At 39.2% G+C, this 27821-nt stretch overlaps 1 long non-coding RNA gene across 4 annotated transcripts in view; it reads left to right on the top strand.

Moving 5' to 3' along the window:
• Positions 1 to 27821, top strand: part of LOC142409518 (uncharacterized) — a 77115-nt gene that overhangs the window by 10917 nt on the left and 38377 nt on the right. For all 4 annotated transcript variants that reach the window (XR_012775662.1, XR_012775664.1, XR_012775661.1 and 1 more), the window contains exons 2-3: positions 3906 to 4014; positions 6189 to 6348. This is a non-coding gene — a long non-coding RNA (uncharacterized LOC142409518). The remainder of the gene's footprint in view (positions 1 to 3905; positions 4015 to 6188; positions 6349 to 27821) is intronic.

Here is a 27821-nt window from a genome sequence, read left to right as displayed (position 1 = left end):
AAGAAACTGAGTGCCAAATTCCACGGAAATGTAAGCAGGTGCAGTTCCATTGAAGTTAAAAGTGAAACCTGCTTTCCCATTTATTTAGACAATACAGCTCAGTTAAAGCTTAATGCAAGAGCCTGCATAGCTAGATGACTGGGTAAGGTTACCCATCCATGGTATGTCATCTCAGGCCTGAAGTCCTATAACAACGTGTGCCTGCTCAACAGCTGTTTCATCCTCCTGTCTACTACTAATATTTCCACATAGTATTATTTTGTTCCCATTTCCAATCCCAAATTCCTGCCTCTTTTCTACTCTCCTGATGTTATAGTTCTCCTGTACCAGTTTATCCTATTTCTTTCTCTTCTGCTCTTACCCGCTACTCCACTTCCAGCAGACATTGCTGTGTTGAATCTTGTTTATTTGTCTAGGGAGCAGAGGATGAAGAGCCTTAATTCAGTGGTGTCATTTCTGAGATCTGCCAAGGCGGTCTGGGAAAATTAGTGATCTTAAGGTGAAATGTGTAGTGGCACAAATGCAAGAACTTTGATGCTCTCTTCACCATGTCTCTATAATATCTATAGTGTGTGCTGCTTTGAGTTAAAATATTTTTGAAAGTTAAATCTTCAATTTTCAGTTCCAAAAATCATGACGACTGGCAACAGATATCCAAAAGTGGCCTCAAAAGAATAACTGTGCTTTGACATACTGCTTTGTTCTTTTAAAATAAATGAAACAATTAGTCCAAATGAAGCACTTCATCACTGAAACCCAGAGGAATTTCTTGGCTGCTGACAAATCATGAATAGTAATAAAAGAAGAAAGTGCAGAAAGGAGGGAGGGGTCATGAGAGTAGATAATCTATGGGTGACGAACGAAAGCCAATTTCAAGGACTCTTGAGCTGGGTTAACTTCTGCTGAAATGTTCAGTTCCTGTTTCAAAGCGTTCAGTAAGCCAAAAGTGTTAGAGTGGATTGTATGAGCTTCTGCAAAGTGCTTCGTGCACTCATTTTATTTCTATCTTAAATAACTGATTATCCTCCAGTTTCATGTAAAACACTGTCAGTGGAGATCTTTATTTCTATTAGTAGAAAGCACGTTCACTTGCAAATGTAGCTTGAAACGTATAAGGACAAGCTGAGCTTTCTGCTTTTCTGCTTTCTGTTAAGCTCTATTTATTTTATTTTGCAATCGTCTTGCCCATCTCCACCACATTTTTCTGTTTGCTTAGCTTTCTGTCCTGTCTGACTGCAATTGGTTAGGGGACAGGCTCTGGCTTTGTTGCTGTAGGTCATGCTCACTTTATCTGCAGTCTTTCACTGAACAGGGCCTTCATTCCTGAGGGGTGCAACAAGGCACTACAATAACATACGAACCATATATATGTGCGTGTGTGTGTGTATTGATATCAGTGAGGATCTACGTGTAATGGCAGTATTATCTGATGGCACTTACACTCTTCTCACCATGGAAGAAAAATGCCTGCCTTTAAAGTCCTGGAATTCATGGAGGTGTTGAGGTAGCTGTTCAGCCTCAGAAGTGAACAGTATTTTAAGGAAGTAAAATCTAGATCTTGTAGAAGAAGAAGCTGAAATACAATTAAGTGGCTTTGCATCCAGAACATTTCCTGAAGTAAAGAATGAAACAGAAATACCTATGTGGACTTTCAACTCTTTCTAATTCCTATTTTAGAAGTCTATACATTTTAGGAAATGTGTTAAATCAGGTGTGGTTTGATGAGATGCAGTTATCAGAGATGGATTAAAGATTTATCTGAGCACAAAAGAGCAGATCTCCTATTTTGCTACTGTGCATCTCATGTAAAGGACACAAAACACAATTCTTCATTCTTTCTACACGCTATAAACTGTGTCCTTGGTGCTTAAGGTTTCAACAGGGGTGCATAAGCAAGCACCACGGTTTGAAATAGGACAAAGGGGAAAAGAGAATGTACTACGGTTTGGCTGTACTTTTGTCTGTCCTTATGAGCTTGGTTTGCACAGATCAGGAGGAGTCTCAGGACAGTGTCTCCACTTGTCACCAGTTTGTGTTTTAGGGGGTAGTTGTGTTGGGTGGGTAGCACAATGGAACGATTTGTAGACTCAGTTACTCTGCCACCGAGCATGCCCAAATGGTTTCAAACCTACTCACAGAAATAGGTCAGACTATGCCAGAAAGTCCCAATATTTCAAAGGTACAAGCGTGTCACTTTACTGTAAAGCTTCCTGAAGCTGTTTCGTTACCTATTACAAAATTATATCCTACAGTAATGCTGCATGAAGTGTCCCTAAGATCTGCTACACCAGTCACACATCAGATGCTGCTTCAGAAGTTTGCATGAGGAAAGAATTTGGTCCATTTTAGCTAACTATAATATAGTGTTCTTTGCAACTTCCCAGGTGTATAATTCTCATAGCCTTCTTTCATAGAGTAAAGGAGATTAATTTTAGAAACAGTAGATTTTACAGATCCCAGGACATTTGCCCTAACCGTTATTTTGCTTTGAGTAAGTAGGCTCTCTGGCTAACTTTCACTTGTGGGGAATTATATCACAGACATATTAACAGCTATACCCCAGTTAAAATGTGTACCACTAGGGATTGTCTTCAAGCCCAATAATCTTGCTATTATTTCCTATCTTAAAATCTGTGGTAAGTAATAAAAATTTTAAAAAAGAAAAAAAAAAAAAGGTTGAGGTCGCACTGCAGCTGCATTCTCGTTGAGAATTCAGATGGAAAACACAAGCTAATCTATACAAAAATAACACCTAAAAAAGACACCTGAATAATTTTGGACATGAAAGAAAATTTTAAAAGCCCCACAGTCTCATCAGCTTTAATAATATCTTAGAGTTGTAATCACCTTTCCTGGTGATGGGCAGACAGAAGGATGTTTTATTGGAACCTGGTCCTGTTCTGGGAAGCCCATAAATCCATTTTTAATTGTGTACATACGATTAAGTCCCATTCCGGTCATGGCCACTTCAAGGTCTGCTGTTGCCTTATCTGCTTGAAGGGTGAATGAAGACCTTTTATCTTAATTCCTACAAAGAGCCATGGGTGTAACATATTCTCGGGCAGGAAAGGACTGTTGATTGTGGCTTTTACTAGCTGGTTAATGCTGGCTAGGTGTGTAACTGGAAGCTCATTTCTGTTATGCTTCCCTGGACGTCCTCACCAGGTGGCCTACACAATTCTGTAAACTAAGTCGTTCTTGCTTTTAAGACAACTTAGCTTGTGAGGACTCAGGAAATCCTTGATGTTGCAAGTAACCAGATGTTAGTAACCAGATGCAAGTAACCAGGTCCCATAATTAATCATAATTGAGCTGATCAGTATTTTGGAGTAAAATTTTAATAACTGACAATAGACTTTCTTTCTAAAGTAGGATCCCTGTCAATGAAATTGATTTTAAAACGTTGAGGATATCTCTGCAATTCTTAAAGTTTAAAAAATTATTTTTGAAATTATTATATGTCTGTGTTCACATTTTTCTCCTCTATAGCCATCTCGCTAATTTCAAAAATTGATTTCCCCTGAGCTAAAATGGGAGGGAAATGAAACAGGCAAAAAAGGGGGAAAGAAATGGAAATCTGTAAATGAAAGATTTCTTTTAAAGTGCTAAAGCAAAAAGGTGAAAGACTTGGGAATGGGGAAAGAAAACTTGAAATAAAGTGAATCACAAGCAGAAGAAACCGTGTGGAAATTATTAATGAAATTGCTTTCCAGCTTTTCTACCATTTTTTCTCAGTGAGCCACAGCACCAAATTGTCAGCATAGATGGACATTTTAGTGTCTCTCTCACAATTCCATTTCAGGGCTATGGAAGAGGTATGCCAATTTGTATTTAATTCTTAGACTTACACATGTGCCTTTTCCCAATAAACAGAGAATCAGCTATGCACTTTATTGTTTTTTCAGCTTTCTCAGCAGGGAAGATTGCCCTCTTTACATTGGAAGACCTCTGTCTGTGCTGTATGCATTTCAGAGCCTTCCCACCTGCTTTTGACAGGCTGGGTGAAATATATCAGTAAGTAACATGATTTTGACATAAAAGAAAAATTGTATATAGTCAGGAATAATTGTGTAAGTGAATTCACAGTTCAATTTGAACAAACCTATGACTAATATTAATCCAGTATTAATAGATTAACTCAACATTTATTAACATTTATATGCTAACAGATGAAAATGTTTCACATATGAACTAGACACTGTTCTGGTCACAATTAAATGTTTGTCTGTGTGATATTTTAGCAGCAGAATAAAGAGTAGCTTTATGTTGAGCCAGGCTACTGATTGGAAGAACTGTGCTGTGTTAAAACAGTCTTATCCAGACCTTCCTGCCCCCACTGTGGGAACACGTTATTGTGTGCAAGGGCCATCCTACTACATTCTCAGTATCAGCACAGATAATACAGTCAAATTATTTCATACACTGCAGAATACTTTCTGTGGATGCTCTTGTAATATTAAAGTTTCAAAGCCCCTTAGGCAAGTACAAAAACCACACACAGTTGTGTTGTCTAAATGACAGCACTGATGCAGTAGGAAGGAGAGAACACAGGGCTATCCGAAACTGGTTACCCAGTGGAAGCTGTGGTGTGTGTAGCGACGGCAGTCAGACTTCACGTAAGGTAACATAACAGTAAGTCAATCTGACAAAATTTGTACTAACAACAGCCAAATTCAGCCAGCTTTCCTCTAACGCAGTAAAGACAGTGGAAGCCACACAGAACATACCATGATCATGGAGTCTGTTCAAAATACCTTTCAGATAGTATTTTGGTTCTGTTCCTACAGAGACTTAACAACTTGGTTAATTTTGGTCATCGCATGTGACCAGAGAAGTCAATTTGAAGCCTGCCTATTTGGCATGAAAGAGATACTTTAACAATATAGTAATTGTTTAAACTCCATATGGTCTGATCCAATTAAGTCAAATTGGCAACTTTGCATTAATTAAAAAGAGAAGCCCAGCTCAGTTATTTGAGTGCTCAATCAGAATAATTGCCCTGAAATTAGGATCAGGGGCTTTTGTTTTTCATTACATCTGCTAAGTTATATGCTCTGTATCAGGTGTAAGAGATTGGGTTTGAGTCCTACCATGATTTGGCATATTTTTTCTCCATCTCTGCTGTTCATGCAGCACTAAATCCTCTAGGTAGTGTTCCTCACAAGAAGAGAGGGAAAGGAACAGTGTGTACCAAGACAGTAAAATTTTTAATGCCCTGTACAGTGTGATCTTCTTCTGTCTTTACTTACCTGGTTATAATAATGACAAAATTTTCGGCTCTTCAGATAATAATCTGTTTAAAGCTCTTGGAAAGTGCTTGGTTTTATCAGCATTAATTGCTTCCAGTGGGACTAAGCATTAGTAAAGGTAAGTCTTCACACCATCAGGGACTAATTAGGACAAGTGCAAAGGAAAGAGAAGTAAAATTATTCTTATTATTCTTAATCTTGCTAGTTATTGTGTTCTGAGCCTAACAGCACACTCTCCTGTTTCTTGCTTGTATGGGTACCTAGTAGTGTTATAAACATTGTCTAACTTGGAGGAGTTTTTTTCCTTTATCCATCCTTATTTTTCATGTATTTACATAAATGCTACCAATAATGTTTGGTTTTGATGCTTCTTTCAGTGGGAAGCCACAATTGTGAAGATCAAGTACGCAAACAGTTTAGTGTCCTATTCAAGGAATACAGCCACTGCTGAACAGCTTGAGATTGATTTTTCCATAGTGACTTTAACTGGACACATATGGAAAAACATAAAGTATGCAGTAGCTAAGGAGGAAGTATATTATTTATTTCATTTTTTCTGTTAGCTGTCATCATTTTTACAAATTTAGGTGGACTATACTCCTTCATTATTTGGCATTTTTGAAAGATCAGTGCTGGAGAGATGAAAGAATAAGATAGTTTTAGTCTTGTAACAGGTTCATACTGTATATAGTATATAGTATTAGGTATAGCTATAGGTGTTCTATAGTTATATTATATATATATATAAAAATAGTGTATCTAAGATTAATAATATATTACCAGTACTTACAAAGTTTGATTCCTGTGTTTACTCAGGGCCTTATCTAACAATGTTATAGTGATATCCCTGCTGGCTTGATATAGTAATCTGTTATAATGTAACCAAAAGTAAAAGGAAATCAACATAAATATAAAATAGAAAACTGTTTTTTTCCCCAGCTGCTCACTATCAGCTCTGAGAACGAGCAGACAAGTCAACACTTCCAGGGGCACAGCACCCCAGGCATGAAGTGAGTCCTTTGCCAGAGGTTCTGCAGCCACCATAGTTCTTCAGGACAGCAGTGTCAGCTGGTCAGTTTGTCTTCAGTGATATGACAAGGTGAAATTTTTTATTGTTGTTTCTGGATATTAAAATTCTTAAAGGCTCATGAGGGTCAGGTTTAGTAGCCAACATTTTCTCTTTGTGTAATATATAGCTTTCTAATATAAGCACAATTTAATCTCTAAAACAATGCATTTTTCAACTGTGTAAGAGTAGAATACCTCACTGCAGTCACTCTCTAGGGCATTAGAGAATAATCTATATGTAAAAAGCAGAATGTTGTGCTCACTCCTCCTTATTGTGGTTCCTGGTTACCTGACTTGCCAGTCCCACATAGGATTTTCCTTAACGGAGGTAAGTTTCACTGACCACAGGACCAGCTGACATGGTAAATGGTAAAACTTGGAATTTATGCTTTTCCGTGTTTGTTCTAAGAAGAAACAATCTGATCAGAAAAAAACAGAAAGGCAATAAATAATATATTTTAAATTCAAGAAAAGAATCCATTCTGTCACATTAAATGTTTCCAGAAAATTATGTGCTTTGCAAGGCATTTTTGTGACCTTGTTTATTAATGTTAATATTGTAATTACTGTTTGCTACTGTTGTAAAATAGTATACTGTCATATGTACACTATGTACACAAGGTAGACTCTCCTGTTTAGTATCTCTTTGTATGCAAGTGAACTACTGATAACAAGTTTCTGAGTATCTTTCCTCTGAGTATCAAGTTTCTTTCCTCGAACAACTGTGCATCTGTCATTTAATCTTAACCATCTCTCCCAATTTGCTTTTGGGACTTGTATGTTGGACTGTGTCAAAAACTTTGTTACACCATGCAAATTTGCATTGTAATCCTCCCATTCTTCACCAGGCCAGTTGTAAATGAAGGGAAGTAAGCTAAGTAAGCATTTGGTTTTGATAAATCTTTGCTTTTCAGCTTACAGTACTCTAGGTGCCTGTAAATTGATTGTAGTAGTTTTTCCAGATGTTTTCCCAGATAGTCAAATTAGATTGTCTATACTATAATTTCCTGAGATGCCTTTTTTTCCCCCTTCTTTTTTAAAGATAAGTAGGAGTTTGATCTGCTCTAGTTTTCTGGATCTTCTGGATCTTTCTGGATCTAGCTCAGAGACATGGAAAAGAGTGAACTTACCCAGGTCACACTGCGTTCAGAGGCCAGACCAAAGATAATAGAACAGATAACAAGTATCTGCTGATTCCAGATATATAACAGATACCACCTGATTCCAAATCCACATTATGCCACACTGGCCCTGAAATCTATTTGAACAGTACTAATCTCTTTATACTTCTATCCATGTCATTATTGTAGCTGCATAACCAGAGATTCTGCAAATAGGCCGTAAACTTTGAAAAAGTCTACTAAAGTTGGAGTTAGCTCCTCAGCTGTTACCAGTGGCTTACTGCCATTGTCCGACACCATGCTTCACAAGCCTGAGGTTAGGCACATATCGTGATCAATTCCCACATTTAAGAAAATGCCTTTCTGCCTCTGGTGTGCGTCTACTTTCTAACCAGTCAGCCCTGTCACCCGCTCCACAGCTATTTCAGCTCAGAAGGAGAAAGCGGGCCTGACTGCAGGAATCATGCTGGGGCACACAATGAACATGGATCCCAGTAATGGCCAAAGTGGCAGAAATTTGTGACCACGTGAAGAAAGGACTCCAGACAGGAGGAATTAGGGAGGACAAGTCCGAGCTCTGAGTAAGAATAAAGAAATAGGAAAACACTGCTGTAAAGAACCAGAAAAATAGCATGGTTCTTGTGAGAGACCTCAGCGATTATTCTTTTACTAGAATCATTAAACCTTTCTGTAATTAAGTGAAAAGCCTGTAATGTTCACATACCCATCTCTGTAGGAATTCCTCGAATATTTTGTTTAGCATGCAGAGGCGTAGATTAAGTTGGCCAATGGTAAGAGACCATCCTTGGTTTATTTTTCACTGGGGACTTCTACACCACGCAGGTTTTCTGTTTGACCTTTACATTTTCTTCAGAGGACAAGAGGTTGAAGTCTGCAGGATAACCAGAAATACCCAACATGGCACAGCTGCTCTGGAGAAAACCTAAACTGCTTTTGAGCACAAGAAGTAGTAAACATCTGGGGATCATTTGAAACTGTAGCTGCTCACTCACTATGGAGGACATGAAAGAAGCAGTTAATGTTTCTTTTCTGGGCAGGGGATTGATCTTTATCACCACTTTCCCTAAACTGTATTAATAACAATCACCAGGGACAGGAGAAGTACGCATATTTTAAAAGGCAGCAGTAGTTGCCCCAGGTCACAGAAGTAAAGGAGGAATTTGAATCTGAGTTTTTACTTGTTTTCTATCCAGAAGCATGAACCTCTTTTGTTGGAAACAATTTTTGTGTGAAGTTTGACTGAGACTTCTAAGGATACGTACAAATAAATCAAGTTAACAACAAGAAGAAGAAAGAAAAAAATCCCTCCTGTAAGGCCTCCAAAATAGTTCTTTCTCTACTGTACCAAAAAGAACTGTAAATATTTTTTTTTTTTGTGCCAGGGCTTTTAATTTTTAATTTAAGATAAAAGTATATGAGAAAGTAGTTCTTGCTTCCTCGAACATTTGATCTAGTATTTTCTATACCAGCTCACTGAGGCTGCTTCCATCTGTGGAGCCAATAATCTCTATAGCACCCAGAGGACTGTCCTCCAGCCACCCAACACACATGGCTTGCTGTGTGTGGAAAGCAAGTAGAGGAGGGGAGGAGAAGGGATGGTCTTCTGCAAACATCCTGGTGAGGTCGCTTGAGTCCAATGATATGAAATATCACTGTAGGAGTGCTTCCTTGTACGCCCGCAAGACCATGTAAAATGGGACGATGGAGTCCTCGCTCAAGTCTGTTCTGAGTGATTCTGAATCTTCCTGTCTCAGTCCCCACTGACAAAAACAAGTGGAAAGGGATGGCATCCAATTCCCTCAGAGCTGTCCCCTTTGTTGAAATGGGGACATGCTGGTAGCATGGAGCAAGCTGGCTCAGGAGCTGGCTCATCTGCTGCTCAGCAGTATCTTCCTTCTGTAAGAGGTAAGGTCTTCTAGGTCATCCGTGCCTCTCAGATGCTCATGATGAGGGTGGATCAACACAGGAAGGGTTACCCAGAGGGGCGACGGAATTTCTGTCCATGGAGATCCTCAAAACTTGACAGGACAGTCTCTGAACAACCTGATCTAACTTTGAAGTTGACCATGCTTTGAGCAAGGGTTTGAACTAGATGACATCCAGTAGTTCATTCCAACTTAAATTATTCTATGATTCTACTTTATGTACTAGAAACTGTATACCTCAGTAGCAGATCTGAGGTCAGAAGTAATGAGGAATCCTGCTGTCTGCAGAAGCCAGACCCTTGGTCAGTAACAGTTGCTTAGCTAGAATAGCCATTTCCCCAGCCTCTGAGCTCACCAGGCTACATTCCTGCCTGTCTAATAAATGAGCTGGTGTTCTTGGTCAGAGACTTTTCAGGACCAAGTACAACTATCAGGCATTCCTGAGCTCAGAATTCACCTACGACCACTAATGCTCAACAGCCACCGCTCTCCCATCAGTGAATCTCCAAGGATGGCAAGGTCTAGTGTTTTTCCCAAACTGGAGGAGCCGTGGAAACTGAGAGCTGTCCCTCAGAACTCTTGCCCCAGGGAAAAGCAGCTGTTCTTCACTCCCAGCTGCTCCTGAGTGTCATCCCTCTTCTTCAGCTCTTGGAAGATGTGCAGTGTTGCTCCCCCTTCCTTCCTTCCTTCTCCTTCCACTCCCATAATCTCTGTCTCCTTCCACTCCATAAGATGAAGCCTTCCTAGTTCTTTCTATACAGAGCCACAAAATCCAAGGGAAAGAAACATGGGAATCTTTGACTTTTTCTATGGGTGTAAATGAAAGTTTGCATTTATGCTGTTAAATTCTTACTGAGGAAAGTGTGAGGTGCTGCTTTTGCTGATGTGGTGGAATGATGCAAGTACTCGTCTAAATTTTTAGAAGTTCCTCTGTCTGGAGCATGAACTAATGTATGGAGTGATTTTGCCATCTCAACAATCTAACATACCCCACAGGTCTTTATATACCTTGGCGATGTTGTCTTAGAAAAACTTTACTTTTCTTAACTTTGAGAATGTAGTAATGCACAGATAACAAAAGCAATGCAAGATATTAATGATGTAGGAGATTTTCTAAACTTTTCTTGACTATTTTTAAAGGAACCTTTTCTGCACAACTATGGCAAGGCAAATATCCAAAGCAGCATACTTGGGTCTTGCTGCTGTTACAGATATTAATGGATGTTACTTGGTTGAGTCCCCCTGTGGTGCTTTGAAAGGGTACACTTGTGTGTATAATAAATTAGTTTGTTTCCTTGTTCACAGATTTTTTGAGGAGTAGAACTACAAAAGCATTCCTTCCCATAAGACAGAGGCAAGGCCCACATATCATACTTCATTCCTTCCAAATGGGATATTTCTTTGCTGCACCTGGAAAGAAGGCCAGGATCCCAGCTGATAAAAATTGGATTTCATTGAAGTCAGAGGGGAACATGAAATCACTGAAGTAACAAACCACATATAAACCCAACAGCACAAATTAAGGAAAGTTTCTTATCTGTCACAGACTAATTGGCTGGGGCCTACTGTTTCACATATCAGATCTCTCCCTGCTGTTCAGAGAATCTTGAGTAAAATAAATCTGTGCCAGAAATAATTTATACTTATATGTGTATATCTGTTCATAGATCACAATGTGGCCTGCTTCCTATACACCCCTTCTGTTTGCAAGCATCACCACTGATTTAAAAAGGGGATGTACGCATCTACACTAAAGTAAACAGTGTTTGTAAAGTTAGACGCCACGCTCATTCATCTTTATTGGGTCACATGTCGGTAAGGGTTTTGTTAAGTGCTCTATTATTTTGAAAGTCAGTTTAATGACTGCATACTACAAAAGTTAAAGCAATTATGTGTAATGCATAATGAACAATATGACTTCCAAATGTTCACATATAATGCATGTCAGATTTCAGCTGAAAAAGAAAACAAAACAAACCCCTCAAGGTTGCAGTCTGCTCTTTAGAAGAGCCACATGTTGTAACCTCAGAACCTCAAAATATCAGCTGGTTTCTGTGCATGATCAGAGCAGTGGAATCTATGCCATATTCTGCCCTTTATTTTCTCGAATCTGGCTGCAGTAGTAATCAGATGTGCACTTCTGCCAAATGCAGTCAGTGTTTGACCCACATACAGATCAGTGAATTGATCTATACTTTTTTCCTCATAGCATATCTCATTCTGACATAATTTTTGTACAGGATATAACAAAGATACGTAAATAAGGAATGACCTTTTCTAAAATTCATCTGTGGTTGCTCTTATATTACTTTTGGTAAAATGAAAATATCTATAGACACTAACTGAGATCAAGGACCATTGCACTCTCATACTGGAAGAAGTAGCCTTTTGTGAAACATTTAAGATCTGAATACTATGGACAGATAAAAGAAGCACATTTACACCTTCCTAGAAAGAAGAGTAGAAGTGATCAGTCATGGTTGCCAAGAACGCCTTGCCTTTGTCAGAGGAACCTCTCGAGGAGGCCAGTTACTCTTGTTCCAGTCCTTCAGCATAGATTTCCATGTCCCACACATCTTTCCTATCCTATTTTCTGTGTACCTGCTTCTGCTGTTCTTATCCACCACTGGTGCCTTCTTTACCATACAGAGTGTTAATTTTTTTTTTATTATCAGAACTGTAGATGTAAGTTACCATAGTAAACTGAGCTTAAGCCATTCAGGAACTGCTTACCTGTCCCTTCTGGCTCACCTTTTCCTTCCCCAGAGGCGGTGGCACACAGGAAGGAGGTAGGGCTAAAGGCAAGGATAGCTGCTGCCTCAACTGTCAAACTCTGGTCTGTTTGTATTCTTGAGTTGGCACTCTGAAATTATATACCAGTTCAGTCAAAGAAAAGTTCCAAACCGAGATCATTAAATATAAAAAGGACAGTGGGAAAGCCTGGCTGGACCACTCAGATGTCTCAGACTGGATTTCTCCAAATTCCTCCTTTCTCTATTTATATGAGAAACATGGCCTCAGGCCCTGAAGTTTTGAACACTTTATCAAAATGCATCGATTGTGATTTTGCTGAGGATTGCAATATTTCTTGAAAAGTTCATGTGAAGGGTTGTGGGTTGGTTTTTTTTGTTTGTTTTTTTTTTTCACCTACAGAAATGTTGTAAACTTCTGTTCTGAAGCAAATCAGCTTCCTGGGAACTCTGTAACTATTCAGATTAGTTTCATCTAAGTTGCTTAGGAATATTCCCTTCAGATAAATAGACCAACAATACCCAAACAAGGCATTTTAGTATCACATTTGGAAACAAAACATTTTATATATTGAAATACAATTTTATGTATGGATTTTTATTTAATACAACATCAATGTGATTTTAGGTAAAGCGAATGGCGAACAGCAGGGTGAAGCAAATGCTTGAAAGAGTTTTTATTTTACTTCTTTGCTTATAGTGTGGTTGGTATAAACTGCTTTTGTTAGTTTAATAACAAGGGTGGGAAGAGGCCAAGCACTGGGAGATTAATTTAAAAACTAGCTCAGAAGAATTAGTCACAGGAGAGCAACTTCAGGGTGTCTGGCACATATCAGCATTTTATTTCATTGTAACCAAAATATTGCACATGGATTCATAAAACACATTTGTTGGGTTTTCTTTTAAGTTTCACGGTTTGTTCTTTCTTTTAAAACCTGTGGTAGGTCAGAATTAATGGTAGCAATTTCCTTTGCTAATGACCTCAAATATACTCTTTTTAAACCCACATAGATGCCTTTTTAAAAAAGGGCCGGAGGCTCTTCTAGCAGTATCAAGATAAAGCATGAAATGACACTTCTAAATTATGTATCTACGTTTGTATTAAAAACTGCAGTAAGCCTCAACAGAATTATTTTTAAACTACTGCAAAATGTATTTACTGTTCATAGGCGAAACATTATATATTTATATGGAGATGGTCTTTGTACAATGATACTAACATCCATCTGAATGTCACATGTGAGATTATAAAAAAAATGCAGTGATTACAGGAATGTAACAAAAACTTAATCAGTTTTTTTTAAATATTTATTATCACTCATGTTTTCCTGATCAATCCTTCTCCCTTTTGACAGAGAGGAAGAAACATCGCAATCCATTCTTTTAAGTAGGATTTTGTAGCTGTATAAGCTGGTTGCTTGCTTTCTGTATTTTAAAGTGTCCAACAGGGTATTAGAAGGATTTGTCAATGTTCTTGGCATGAACTTCATGGATATGTGTATAAGGGACATATCTCTGTGTAAAGCATTTGTATCCTTGGACAGCCTGAAGGCATTTTCATACTGCAAAGTTATGTTACTGGAGATCTTATATCCACTTATGTCACAGTTTAAAGTAATCTGTAGAGAAGTTAGGGGTTTTTTTCATATTTTATTTTTAGTATTTAGAGCATATTATCATTATTAATCAGATTCAGACTAAATGCCAATAAATTCCACAGACCTATAGGCCAGAGATCTATCAAGTGACTTTGTCCTACAAAGATGAAGAAACTAAATTACTTCTTACATTGTGCAGTTTCAGGCTATGATTCCATAATAATACAAAATCTTTGCTGATGCACACAGTGATGCAAATGTGATCTGGATCAGGCACAGGAATACGGTTGCATTTCGGTTGAGTGAGCCAGCACATTTAGTTCAATGTTTATGCCATCTTTATGCTTTTAGATATTCTTTAAAAACATGCAAACACCCCCAAAAAACAAAACCCCCAAATCTGGGGAGTGAGTCTCTACCAGACTGGTAAGCTGTCTTGCATGGCTGCAGCAATTTTGAGCCAGTAGTAGAAGTCCGTGAAGTGGAGGTTCGTGTTTGGTCCATGACTAAGGAGGGAAACAAATGCCTGGGAAAGCTAACCAATTAATGGATGTCTTGTTCATCACTGTCTAGACATGAGTGTGGACATATTTATTCTTAGTTACCTTCCATGATAGAGAAGACACAAAATTCTGGCTACAGCTGACCTGTTACCAGCACCACTGGTGCTAGCTCAGCAGAAGGCCAAGAAACATGATTTCCAAGCTCGTAAAGAGAGCCCCACTCTGACAAATCTCTTATGAGAGGAGGTGGGAGTGGGCAACTGCAAACAGCTTAATTCAAGCGAGCAACGCCATACATTAGAAATCAAAATAAGCATTTTTCTCTTAGTGAAAAGAGAGTCTCAGTGTGAGAGGTGTACTTTGGTGATGAAAAAGGTGTATTTGAAGCACTCTAGTCTCCTCTTTTTTCCCCTTCCAAATGGCAGCTTCACATTTCATCAAGGTCGCATCAACACTTCATCTTTCTAAGAAAGATTAACAGTGTGCTGTAAAGTTTTCCGTGTGTCTGCATCTATCTGAGGAGCTTTTAAAACCTTATCTTCTCAGCAGGACTTTTCTTTTCTTTTTCTTTTTTTTTTTTTTTTTTAACCCAACAAAAACAACAGTAGGGGTTTGCCCCAGTGACCTCAGCCAGTCTCTTTCCAGAGTCATAGCAGCTTGTTTTCTGAGTGGATGTAGCACTGCACTTCAGAGGTGGCTGCTTTTTAATTAGTTTGGTACTGTTTGTGAAGGGAAGAACTAGATAATGGTAAGGTATTCAGTGATCAGTTTGTGGTTTGGTTTTTTTTTTTTTAAAAAGAAGTGACTAATAATCAAACTCTGCTTATTGAAGCCAGTCACAGGCTTTAAGAGGAGCTGAGGCAGGGCACCAGTGGATGTTTATGAAAAATCCATCCCAGCACTGTTGGGTTATTTTAGTATAAACAGGAATCAAATGCATCTTCCTTTGGTTGCCCCTTCATTTCTTCCATAGGGTTTTCTAGTTAAAGATGACAGAAAAGAAATGATTCACCTCTCCGTTTTCCAAGCATGGAAGGGTCAAGGGACTCTTCCCTTGCTGCAGGTGTTAACACATGTAAATACTGTTTCTAGTTTGTATCTATAGCATGATTCTGGCTGGTGCACAAAGACTGGCTGTATTTATTTTCAGGTACTGTTTGCATAGTTCCTCTGGAGCTTGGTTTAATGATATCCGTTTTGATTCATCTGCAGAAAAAGCCATCTTTTTATGGGTTTGTACAAATGACTTGAAATGGTTGAAAAGTGAAATGCCATTTAAATGTATTCCTTCACCTTCCTTTTGCCAGTGTCATTTTTCGGAATCACCTTTGTGAAGGAGTGGCGAAATTTTTCATGCATTTCTGGATAGCTCAGCACATGCAGGTTTTTATTTAAAGACATTTGCTGTCAGATGTTTTGTGCAAGTGCCATCCTGGGGCAGCTTGTTTTAAGACAGAAGCTTTCCAATGCAGGCAAAGTACTGCTGCAGCACCTATGGGGAAGTCACGTCTGTTAAGAGCGCAGCTCTGATTTTAGAAGTTTATTTCTTGTTCTCAAGCACAGCACATATCCCACCCTACCACATAATTTCAAAGGATTCTTTGAACAAAAAAACCTACAAGCAGAACTAGTGTTTTAGGGTTTTTTAATTAATTTTTTTATTAAGCTCATTATTACTGATGAGGGCCTGATCATAATCCTGGAAGCTTTACTACTCTTCATTTGTCTTCTAAACCTGGAATGAACAAAAATATAACCTGTGATGAGTGGGAGATTTGTACTTCCTTGTCAAGCGTTTTTGCAAGAACAGAGTGGTAATCAGTCCATCCGCACCACCCTGGCTCTTCCAGTCTTCCTATCTCTGCAGTGTCTCAAGCTTTGATTTCTGAAGTATTTTCCTCAAATAAGAAAAAATCTTAGACAGTAGCCGGTATAGGAACAAGCTTTGATACTTTGAGGATTTCCACCTCATGATGGGCATGAGTATGTATTTTCCACCCCATGCTTCCGAGACCCAGCTAATGTTCGTTTGTGTCCCACAAAGGCCCACAGACTCACAGCACACAGACAGAGCAAAGCAGGGACTAAGCAGAACAGCATCAAAGGCCTTTTTGTGAAAATATGGACAATGATATAAAACTAACCTTGTGTTAACCTACCAAAGAACAGAGGAAAAGAATTCTGAATGCCAAAATATAGAGAGATGTGTGAAAGGGAAAACTTATACAAAAGTAGGCAGACTGAATAAAACTATTTATCTTTAAGCCACACAAGTCATGGTAATTAAATTAGGTCAGGCTGGCTATAAAGCTACAAAAAGCAGGCTGTAACTAATTTAGAAAGAGACAGAGAAGACCTGAAAAGAAAACAGATTGACAGCCCCCTATTATTTTTTATCTAATCAAGGCAACAAAACTTAAGAAGGAGGAAAAGGGAAAAAAACCCCACACCACCACGTTGATTTATCAAGATTTTCTCTCAAACCATTAGGATAGACAAAAGCACGTAGTCACATCTTTGATGTGGGAAGGTTTTCACATTGTTATTAGTGCTAACTGAGGGTTACATGCATACAGATCTTACCCCTGAGAAAAACAGAGTAATTGAATGCCTCAAGTTCAGAAAATGGTGGAAAGTATAACAAAGAATAAAGCCGATCTGAGCTTTATCATTACAGTATCATTTCACTGAATCATTCTGAGCATCTGTATCATCTGCTGCTGTGTGAAGAGAAATCCTAAACATCTGTGAAAAGAGGACAACTAGACTTTTATTTAAAACCATTTCTTCATAAAAACCACCTGCCAGTTTGTATTAAAACAACCCTTTTTGAAAATGGTTTCAAGTATTTGCTTTGAATTTGAATGTGTCAGGTTGTATAGGGTGTGGGAACTACCATTCTTGGAAGTTAAGAAGGGAAAGATTAGGAGTTTATTTATAGGTGTGGATCCAGGCTCATTAACCAAAGTTTAAAATAATATTTCAGTTGATTTCTGCAATAGTTTTCATTCTCCAAGTGATTAGAAAAATTAGCATTCTAAGCCTGTCTGAAGGGTGAAGAGGACTGTGTGAACAAAATGGGGGAAGGGAACAGACAAAAAGCCCAGCTTGGTTCGTGTTAGTGTTTAACAGCAAACAACCCTTTCCCACCCTGCTTCTCCTTTCTGCCTGTTTTAGTTTTAAGTAACTTCTAAAGGTTTTCCAGCAGCAGATGACGCTCAGCCACTACAGTCATCTCAAATAAGATATGAACTTTGCCCTGTGAAGAAAATATTTGAGGTTTTCAACACAATTAAGGGGTTGCAAATTCTCTGTGAAAATGGAAATTCCCTCCCGTTTCTACCAATAGGTCCCTGAGGGTGAAGGTTTGACCCCAGCGAAGTCAATGGAAACTTCGCTCTCTTTCATTAACACAAGACTCATCCCTCATCCCATCTTGCACTTGTGACAAGGAAATGTGGATAGTAAAGGAGAAACTGCCTCACTGGGGTATTGCCGTTAGGTAACACCTCTTCCAGACAATGAGAGAGAGAGGGACTTTGAGAGATGATCAGAAAAGATACACAAAAATGCATGAAGTCAGAAAGAGGGAGCAGGCAGGGGAAAAGCAACATTAAGCATTTCTCCTTGCAGAACCTGGCCCTGGGTCTGGCCTGATACCTTGAAGGTAGAGAAAGAAGGAAGAGAAATCATTTGAAAAGTGCTCTAAGAGGGAGAGTGGACTCTGCTCATTGCAGGAAAATGTAGCATAGAGAACATAAGCAGTCAGAGCTGGCTTGTCCCTTTTTCAAAGCTGAACTGGCACCAGCAAGCAGGGTTTACTTCTGTTTGAGAGAAGAGGAAGCTCGCACCCTTCAACTTGAAGAGCACTCAAAGCTCCTCATCAATAGAAAGACAGACTTTTAGCAGGAAGTTGCAAAATTAATTAACAGAGCACTGGCCCATAATTTGGCCCAAACACAGGCTCAGAGATTCCCAGTGTTTTTGTACCAAAACTCGTTGGCAAAACCTTCTCTTTCCCCTTCATACCTCCCCTCCTCCACCTGCCTCCTCATCCTTCTTCTTCCTCCCCATCACTCGCTGCTTCTGACTCCACACTGCTTCGTGCCGCTGCCCTCTCCCCACCGCCTCCTCTTTGCACATCTACTGTCACTGGCACAGGCTCCAGGGGTGGTCCGCCGGCTCCATCCCAAGCTGAGCCAGATGAGGACAGCAGAACTTAATTTCTCGAGCGCTGAGCCCCTTCTCATCTCTACTGTACAAGTGTACAAATGTTAACACTGCAAGACATTTTTTCCTCGTCTGTCACTTTAGGTCACTTATGTGTAAAGAATTGCTAGCAGAATGGGCCACCTCCAAGGATGCAGACATTTCCTCTGACTTGTGCAATATTGAATTAATACATTGTGGAGAGGTCAAGATCACAATCGTTTTCCTCCTAATTTTTCCTGCTTTGAGAACAGAATACGTTTGGGAATGGTTGCTATGGTACTTGCCGGAACAAGATACAGAGCAGAAACAAACCTACTCTACCTTATGACTGAACTTTCAGTTTCACCTTGGCACACCCTGATTTGAAATGTCTTAAAGCCACTTATGATTGTCATAAGCTCACAAGGAAGGTAGGCCACCCTTTTCAGAAACATATATCTGACATTTCTGTCTTAGTCCTTTACGAGAGATTACTTAAGTAATCTCTTTGTGTGCTTAATGTTTAGTGAATACAGTGGAGCTCTGAATATATCAGAAACTGCCAATGGAGATGGACTGAGGCACCAAGATAAGAAAGAGCTGTTACCAGGTGCACAGTCCTGCTAAAAATTACCAGCCAGAGAGTAACATAGAACCAGATTTTTAAAGATAAACCACACAACCAGGTCTGAAATCCAGGATTTCAGTATTGCCATTTACTGCTCTGTGCAGTGTTCACATGTAGCCAATATGAGCCAAGGGACTGAATTAAACTTGCTGAGTTTTGACAGATTGGCTTTTACTTCATTTTTGTTGCTTATAGGTAAAAGGGGACCTGCCAACCTACTATAGATTCTGGATCTACAGGATTTGGACCATAATATCTTATGTTTTATTGTGTTTCTTTAAAAAGACCCCTCTATTTAACTAGAAGCTGTAGTTTCTCTTATTTTTTCTATTTTATACTTAAGATAAATTGGAGATGGCACAGAGCAGTGGAAGAGCAACAGCCTTTAGAAACACTCTCCAAAATTAGAGTTTGTGAAACACTTTCCAAACATCTGCATGAACAGTGCTACATCAACCTTCCAGCCGACTGGTTAAAAAGAGCGTCCTTTAATCTAAACCATGTTCCTTGGGATTTCTTAATGTCATTAATTCTTCATCTTCTTTTTATACTTTGCCAGTGAGAAGCTGACTAGTGGTCATTACCTCTGAGTCCTTTCCACTAACTGTTTCTTTCAGTTCTGGCACTATGCTGTATGTTTTCATTGCATGGGGATCTCCTCAAACAAAGGAAAATTATGAAACTGTCAGATCAGATTTCATATATTACTCTTGGCATTGCACTCACTAGACCTGGTACACAGTGAATTTTGAAAGCCTCTGATCTTTTATAACCATTTCCAGTCTTACACATACATTTTAAAGTTCCTCATCTGCAGTCACTAGGAATATGATTATTAAAGCTGAGGTAATTTGGATATTTTCTTTCTGTAAAGATATATAGAGTGACCCATAAGTCATTTCCAATGTTTCATTATCCTTTCTGCTATACTTATTGTTTTATTAAGACTCTGAATTTATTTCTTTCACCTTTTTTTTTCCCTGCTAGGGATATATAATGCTTTAGAACTTAAAATCAAGGTGCTTATCAAGAATAGATTAATCCAGTTTGTTATATTTTCAGCACCTTTGGTTTTTAAATCAGATTCATGCTTCCTTTTATTATGTTTTTTCGCTTTGTGGTTTTCTAAAAAGTGTTCTTTTATCTCTATGCATCTTTGATTTAGTCGATTTACACGCTTATATAAATGGCAAAATGTTCAAAACTATTTCAACAAAGAAGGGTATTACATTTTTCTATATCTCTGATACACAAGGTGGAATAAAATCAGTGGGATTTGTGACTGCTCTTCTAGAAGGGCAGAGTTAAGGTTACTCAGGTATTGGTCAGAAAGTGTTCCTATGGGAATGAACACTGAGAATGGGTTCAGAGTGGTGAGGTCTTATAGTACCATAAAATAGAGACATCAAGGACACAAAATCTTTTTTTCTCCTTCCAGACTGCTGTGTCAATCTGAAAGCCTAATGACCATGCATTAGCACCTCAATTATTACCCATCTTGTGGGTTAGGATGAGTGTGATTTCTCTGCACTATTGTGTTCCTCCTCAGTTCAGGGAAATCAACCAAACTGAAGATACATGGACCTTTTGAGGCTTAAATAGGAGAGAAGATCCCTTGACACAAAATCCTTTAAGTGCATTTATACAGTGATTCCCTTGGCCAACTCAATGGGCCACACAAAGGATTTCCAGAGCTGAAAACATGAGCCTTGACAACTACAGTCTAAATTAAATGAAAAGGCTAAGCTTGCTGGAGAACATTAACAGACAGAAATCCCATGCTATTTGTGGGCTTGTAACTCAGCAGTTGCTTCAGAGATCAATCACACATGACTTCTTTAGGAAAGAAGGATGAGTTTTATGGAACGACTGGCTGAGATGACAGGTTATTCAGATGTCTTTTCTGAATGCAAACAAAACCAAACCATACTATCTTCAATGCCTGCATTATAAACAACTTGTATCCACTTCTGAATCCCCTCCCTCCTTTCCTTCACTCATATGAGCACCTAAACTTAAAAGGGGGGGTTATTTTGTAAATCTCTCTCAAACTTCTAATTGTACTTCCCTTCTTACTTGTACAGCTCACAGACAAGTCAGAGCAGAATATCTGTGTTCCTTTGTTATGAATACAGTAGACTTTTTGATTGCGGCTGCCACCGTTTCCAAAACCATTTCTTAGTAGCCTTTTCACCCTATCTAGGAGATCAGTAACTTTCTTAGAAGGATTATTTTTATTCTTTCTGTTTTTCAATTCCTTTCCATTTTTCTTGGCCATCTACTTGGCCATGTAGCCTACTATTCAAGTTCCATCTGCTTTTCTTAGCTCAGATGAAAGTCCTTCCTTGTCTACATACCAAATGCTGGTCTCCTACCCCAGTGTTTCTTTTGACTGATCCTGTTATCAGTTCCATATCCTGATCTTTTGAAACTTCAGATAGTGTATTCAGATAGCAGATAGTATTTCAATGTAGCTACTTTCAGTTTTGCTTATTACTTCATATATCATCCTGAACTGACGACACTACATCTGTCATCTTGCTTAGTGATGAGCCCTGCATGAGGCGTGAGCAGAGTTTCCTTCACATTTTGTCTTCAGCACAATAAGCTTTCCTACATCTATTCACTGGTTTGGTTGGGTTTTTTTAATCAGATGACTATTGCTTCTCTACATGTTGAAATACCATCGTCTGTCAGTGAGAGTAAGTTGGTGTTATTCTTGCAAGGTAAAGAGCTTCTCCAACCCAGTGGTATACCAAGAATATTGCTGGGTTGAGTTGGGACATGTTGGAAACAAATCATTCCCAAGCCATCAGGGAACAAATCCTTGTGGATTCTTCTCTTAGCTGAGAGTCTCTTTCTTATTTCAGAGAAATTCCAAATTTAGCTCAGCTATTTTTTCCTGCACTGGGAAGACATGTGTAATGTCTCTGAGAGAAGGACATTAAAACATTTTTCCTTAATGAGGTTTGTGGATAATATTGCCTACGCTGGTCTTAACAACAAGCATAAAGAGGCCATTGCCTAGAGAAACTCTGCAATTCATTAGCTAGTTTTATCTTTCTTTCAAAGAGGAAAAAAAAAAATATTGGACTGATATGCCCCTCCAACAGTCTTTGAAAAGAAACATTCTTCAGCCAGACCATTCCCTTCCCTAACAACAAAGCCAAACAAAGAGAACTCATGCATTAACGTTTATGATTCTCAAAGAAGAAAGCCTATAATCTAACTAAGAAATGTTTTAGCTTTAGAAAATGCGATAGCTTTTGCTGTTGGAGGCAAATATCAGAGCACTAAAGAAAGGACAGTGCACAGAAGTGAATGAGAAATATGGCAAGGTTATCAGTGAGTGTAACGTGGAGGAAAGTAGTCTTTAATGAATAAAAAGGAAAGTGTTTTAGGGGAGGGTTCCCATGTTTAACAGAACCCTAAGCTTTGCTCTAAGCAGTATGGGCAGAAAATCTGTGAGGTTTGCTCAGCGTGGTTCACCTTGTGACCAAGCACATTAGGGAAGCTGCTATACAGCACCAAGTTCAGTATGGAGATTATTACACCACTTAACCTTATCCTCAGGTCAGGCCCTCCTCGATCCATTAACTGTCATTTTGTTTCCTCCCGCTTTCAAAAGCCCTTGAGATGGTCTGAAAATAAAGGGCCTGGTTTACTTCAAATCATTTAGCATGGATGTAGCTTTGATCTCCTAGCCTCTAGCAAAGCAGGGCAGCACAAGAGCATTGCAGCATTGCTGTGGTACGGCATAAGCAACCCCATATGACGCTGGTAACCCGGCATCCAAGACACCATTTCCTATTATTGGGACTTTTGTCATGTTATTAGGTGGTAGAGTCAATAATTTCAGCTCCTAGAGATAAGTAAGATTCTCACAAAATAATGAGTGAACTTAATTCTATTTTATATTTTAACATTTCTTGAAAGTGCTCCACCACAGTTTAGGAAAAGAAGAAGGGAAACATTCACTCACCCAAAGGAAAAGAAAGGTGACTCGCATTGGGCTGAACGACAAGGCAAAGGAGGACACGTGGCCAGCACACATTGCACTCCAGCTGTTCTCAGCTGGAGGATGGTCCTCTGGAGGCTGGCATGGATTTGAGTCTCCTGCTGTCTTACTTTAGAAAGTCCTACTTTACTTTAGAGGGTCCTCAGATAGAATGTTAAATTTGGCCTTAGGCCAACCTTAATCATGGCTTAATTTGGCCTTAGGCCAACCTTAATCATGGCTCCCCTGTAAATAAAATGGAACCAACGGGACTTGCTTAACCTAGAGGAGTGAAGAGCTTTTAATTTGTAAATACATATGAAACATTTACATTGAAGAGAGTATAGCATGTGCAGTACAATAACAGGATGACTTACCATCTTATTAACCGAATTAATTGATCAGCCTTTCTTAAGTGAACAGTGAAAGGAAAAAAGCTTTTCTTTAAATAAAATATTGGTTTACTTTGCTATGATGGTTTAAGACATATTATTAACGGAGGTGGTCTTTAATACAAGTCTCGTGGTATCCTTAAGCCATAACTCTTGGGACCAGCTCATTCCTTATACCTTTTCCTCTGAGCGAGAATGTTGCAAGCAGAGCACAGTTCAGCACTACATGCTCCATTAAAGGAGCTTATATAGCATCCTATAGGTCTATAGGTCTGGTGGGAACCCTTGGCAGACACAAAAATACTTTGGAAGACTGTGGGAATGCTGATGACCTGACAATGATTTATAATATTGCATTAGAAAAATAAATACCAGTATAATATGGCAGAACCTGTCAGAATGGATAAAACAAAGATTTGCCAGTAACTATGCTGCACAGCTTCCCAAACCACTGAACCTGCTGGTTAGCCTAGACCTCTATTTCCTCCAAACCCTCATAAAAATTTATTGCAGATGGGTACTAAGAAACTACGGGAAAATCCTTCACTGTTCTAACAGTATCTCTGCTTTACGATAGTCTTGCAGGAACTTTTTTGTTTTCCTCCCCCAGCAGGAGAGGTTTTCTCCAGCCCAACGTGGTTTAATCCTCGCTTAGAAATGGCAAACAAAAAAATTTATCGGCCTAGCTGGGATAGCCAAAGGATGAAGTACCAAAAAGCTGTATATGAACAAGAGAGCCTTAAATCACACTTGCAATTGCAGGCACAGTTTCAGCTGCTGTGTGAAGAGTCCTGACACTGTTCTCAGCCCAGGTATTATTTTGCTCTGGGGGCTGATGGTAACTAACTGCCCAATATATCAGAACAAGACAGTTTTGTGTAATTTGGCTTCTCTTCTGCTATGTAGTCATCAATACATCAGGAGCAAAAAATGCCCAGCTGAAAGCAAACCTGGGCAACAGCGTGATTTGGAGCTGACTGAAGGCTAGAGTACTGGGGCAGTGTACTGGCATGCTGGGGACCAGGACTTGGCATGTCCCACATCCTTTTGTACTGCTCGCTGAGCAGAAAGGCATGACAGATCCAGCTTCGAGATCCAGCTGGACGTGCTGTACCAATAAATCTCCTCTCAGACTGGCGAACCCCAGCGTAGCACAGGCCTGGCACCCGTGTCTGTACACTTGTACACCATTCATTGGTATCATCCTGAACGTAACAGGTTTACAATTCGATGCTGGGAGTTGTGGGCTGCAGTCGCCCACCATCCACGGGAAGCCTGCCTGTCCCACCCTGCTGGCAGGCCCTGCGGCTGGCAGGAGCTCTGGCTGCCCCGGGCTGTGCCGACCTGCAGCAGGAGCTGAGCCGAGAGCCCCGAGCCGTGCCAGCGCCTGCAGCAGCTCCAGGGGCTGGGCTGAACAAAAAGTGGTGGCGAGCGTCCTGTGCTTTTCTGTGTTCACGTGTGATGGCCCGGCTCTACGTAAAGAGAGCCACGGCTGTGTATAAAATACAGCGGTGCTTATTTCTGAGCAGTATGCAAGCAGCCCAGGCTCTCTAGAGGAAACCAGTTAAGCTGTGTGTTATCTGATGCCATGAAGGCAGTAGTTTAGAGAGATGTGGTCCTAAAGCCCTGATGTGTCCTTTTGACCCTGCCACAGGTACTTGCCTACTTTTAAACTTAAAGATGACCAGTCGAAACCTTACTGACTTCAAAAGGCCTACTCCACAGAATCAGGATGTGCACCCGAGGAGTTTATTTGCAGAACCACGCTCTTGCCTAGCCAGATGTTTGAAAACAGATAATCTATCATCACAGAGGTGAGAGTTAAAGATTGACAGGGTAAGCTAGTCTGGGATAACATTTTTTCGTTTCCCAAAGGAAAATCTGCTGTATCTAGATCTGCAGGTTACTAATGTAGTGTGTGGATTTACCAAAATGTTTCTCTGTGCACACAATTTTTGCAAAAAATGAGCATTATCTATTTTTCTTTCCACTTACTGTAATGGGCTAGTGAATCTACTGGGGAATTTCATTCTGTGGAATTTGGGATCTTACTCCTCAAATCAGGAAAGTCTGAGAACTGAAAGCTGTATTTGCTGGAAATATCAGGAATTGGGATGTGGAATTCAGGATGTGGAATTATAAATACCAGTAATAGGTTTTTGAAATATTTATTTGAAATATTTATTGGTATGGCTTGTCTGATCACATATATCACATTTATTTCATTGGTAACAACTGTTCTTTGTCATGATATATATATATGAAATTTAAGCTTATCCTGTATATTGTTGTTAGTGCTTTTTTCTTAAAAAAAATTATTATTAAGCACTGAAAAATCCAAAATAGAAGAGAGGACTTTTTAAACGTGAAAAAACGTGACAAGCACGTACAAGCATTTTGAGAACTGATTGGCATTCCATAATGAATCATGAGAATAAATTATAGCAAACCAAACTCTTATTAAAGGATATTGAAAAGCATAAAATCTCCTTATTAAAAAGCAAGCAACAGGACAAGTGCAAGAGTTAACCAAGCATCCGATTCAGTTATACATGCCCTGAATCAAGATTAAATGTGTAGAGATGTGTTACTATGATTTTGATATTGTAATTATAACTATTTTTGTTCATTAAGAGGTTACAGATACAGAGATAATCTCTTATAAGAGAATACTTCTGGCTGTATTATTAAGGCTACAGATCTAAATAAGTTTTACGTTGACTATGAAGCGTGCTTTGTGCATTCCTGGCGACAGTAGGTTAAATCTCAAGATAACCACTTCAGACTGGCTGCATACTTTAGTATTTTTCCCCCTTCACAGTTGTTAAAACTTTATAGAGCCTCAAAACATATCCAGATGGACGGTAACTGTGACTGCCACTTATGAAACCAGTATAATCTAGCACAATACACAAAGTAGGGTAAGTGTGGAAGGAAAACAAGTTCTGAATAGAGGACCTCCTTGGAATATTGGATCAGCCATCAGACACACCAATTCTGTTTAGACAGGCCTGTTATACACACCCAAATGTTCTGCAAAACAAAGCACACCCCCAACCTTTCACCACTGCAACTCCTAAACACTTCTGCCCAAGGGTGGTCTTCACCCTGCTTGAGGCAGTATTTGTGCCTACATCTTTATTCACAAAATGAAGCATTGGTTTCCATAGTTTTTTGGCAAAGCTGAGACACATAAACCATGTTCTTCCTCTCAGAGGAATATCGTATCTTGGCAGTTTTAGTTGGGTCTGACCTTTTCAAATATGCAATAGCAAAATATGAACAAATAGATCACTGTACCATTGCGCTGCCATTCTGCCTCCAGCGGATTCCCCCACGCACCTCCTTCAGCCTGCTTCTGTGAAGCCGGGATTATCATAAATAACATAACCATAGCATAGAAGTTGGTCCAGATAAAACTATTGTTATTTGAAATTATAGTCTTCATTCACTTGTTGGGTAATGTCTGCTAAACAGACCAAATAGCAATATATATAGTGGCTTCCATAGATATACACATACTGTATGCAAAAAAGTAGGTGTTATACTTTTTTGCATACAGTATGTGTATATCACAACAGGATGATTAGGTAATGGAGCCACGAAATAAGAAAAAAACCCCAAACTTTGGCAGATTTACAGCAACTAAATCTATGGCTTCATTCCTCACTCCAGCTAGAATGGGTGCTTAATTCAGCTGAACGTCATGCTGACACCTATTGCTACTTACACACGTGTTGGCAGAGACACATGTGAGTGCAGCAGGCATTCTCAAGTATTTCCTTATTTGTCACATTTCACAAATTTCCAGCTTATGAGTTAACAATTAAAAAAACTGTTGGGGAAATAGCGATTTTAATTCATGGTATTTCATCCCCTTTCCTGCCTTTCTCCCTTTCCTTTCAATTCATTGTAGTCACATTATGTGTTAAAACCCTGGTGCAAGCGCTCAAGTTGCATACCTGCTGCTTGTGGAGAGCGTGTGTTTTTAAATCTATCGTGCAAAAGGAGAGCGTCTCAACACATGGTAGTAGTGCTGTGTTTTAGTTTGCTGTTTTGCAGAAAAGATTGCTTGCCATATGTCTTAACAGAGCCTGCTCTTCTTTTCCAAGAAATTGGCTAACAGAGTTAAGATTATTTAATTTTCTTTTGGTCTTTTTGTATCACGATTAGAGATTGGCCTGTGAAATATTTAATTAAGCTGTGAATGTTGCTGTGTATTGCTCAGTTAAACAAATGCTGTGTCATTCAGCTATCTCCAACTAACAAATTAATTAAAAGTAAAAAAAGTTAGGTAAAACCTAAATAATCTCGGAGTCTTTTAACCAACAGTAATATATCCATACAACAGTATTCTATTGAATAAGGAAGCTATCAT

The sequence above is a fragment of the Mycteria americana genome, chromosome 4 (assembly GCF_035582795.1).
Source record: "Mycteria americana isolate JAX WOST 10 ecotype Jacksonville Zoo and Gardens chromosome 4, USCA_MyAme_1.0, whole genome shotgun sequence".
In the NCBI taxonomy this organism is placed as follows: domain Eukaryota; kingdom Metazoa; phylum Chordata; class Aves; order Ciconiiformes; family Ciconiidae; genus Mycteria; species Mycteria americana.
This window is presented reverse-complemented; position numbering and strand designations above follow the sequence as displayed.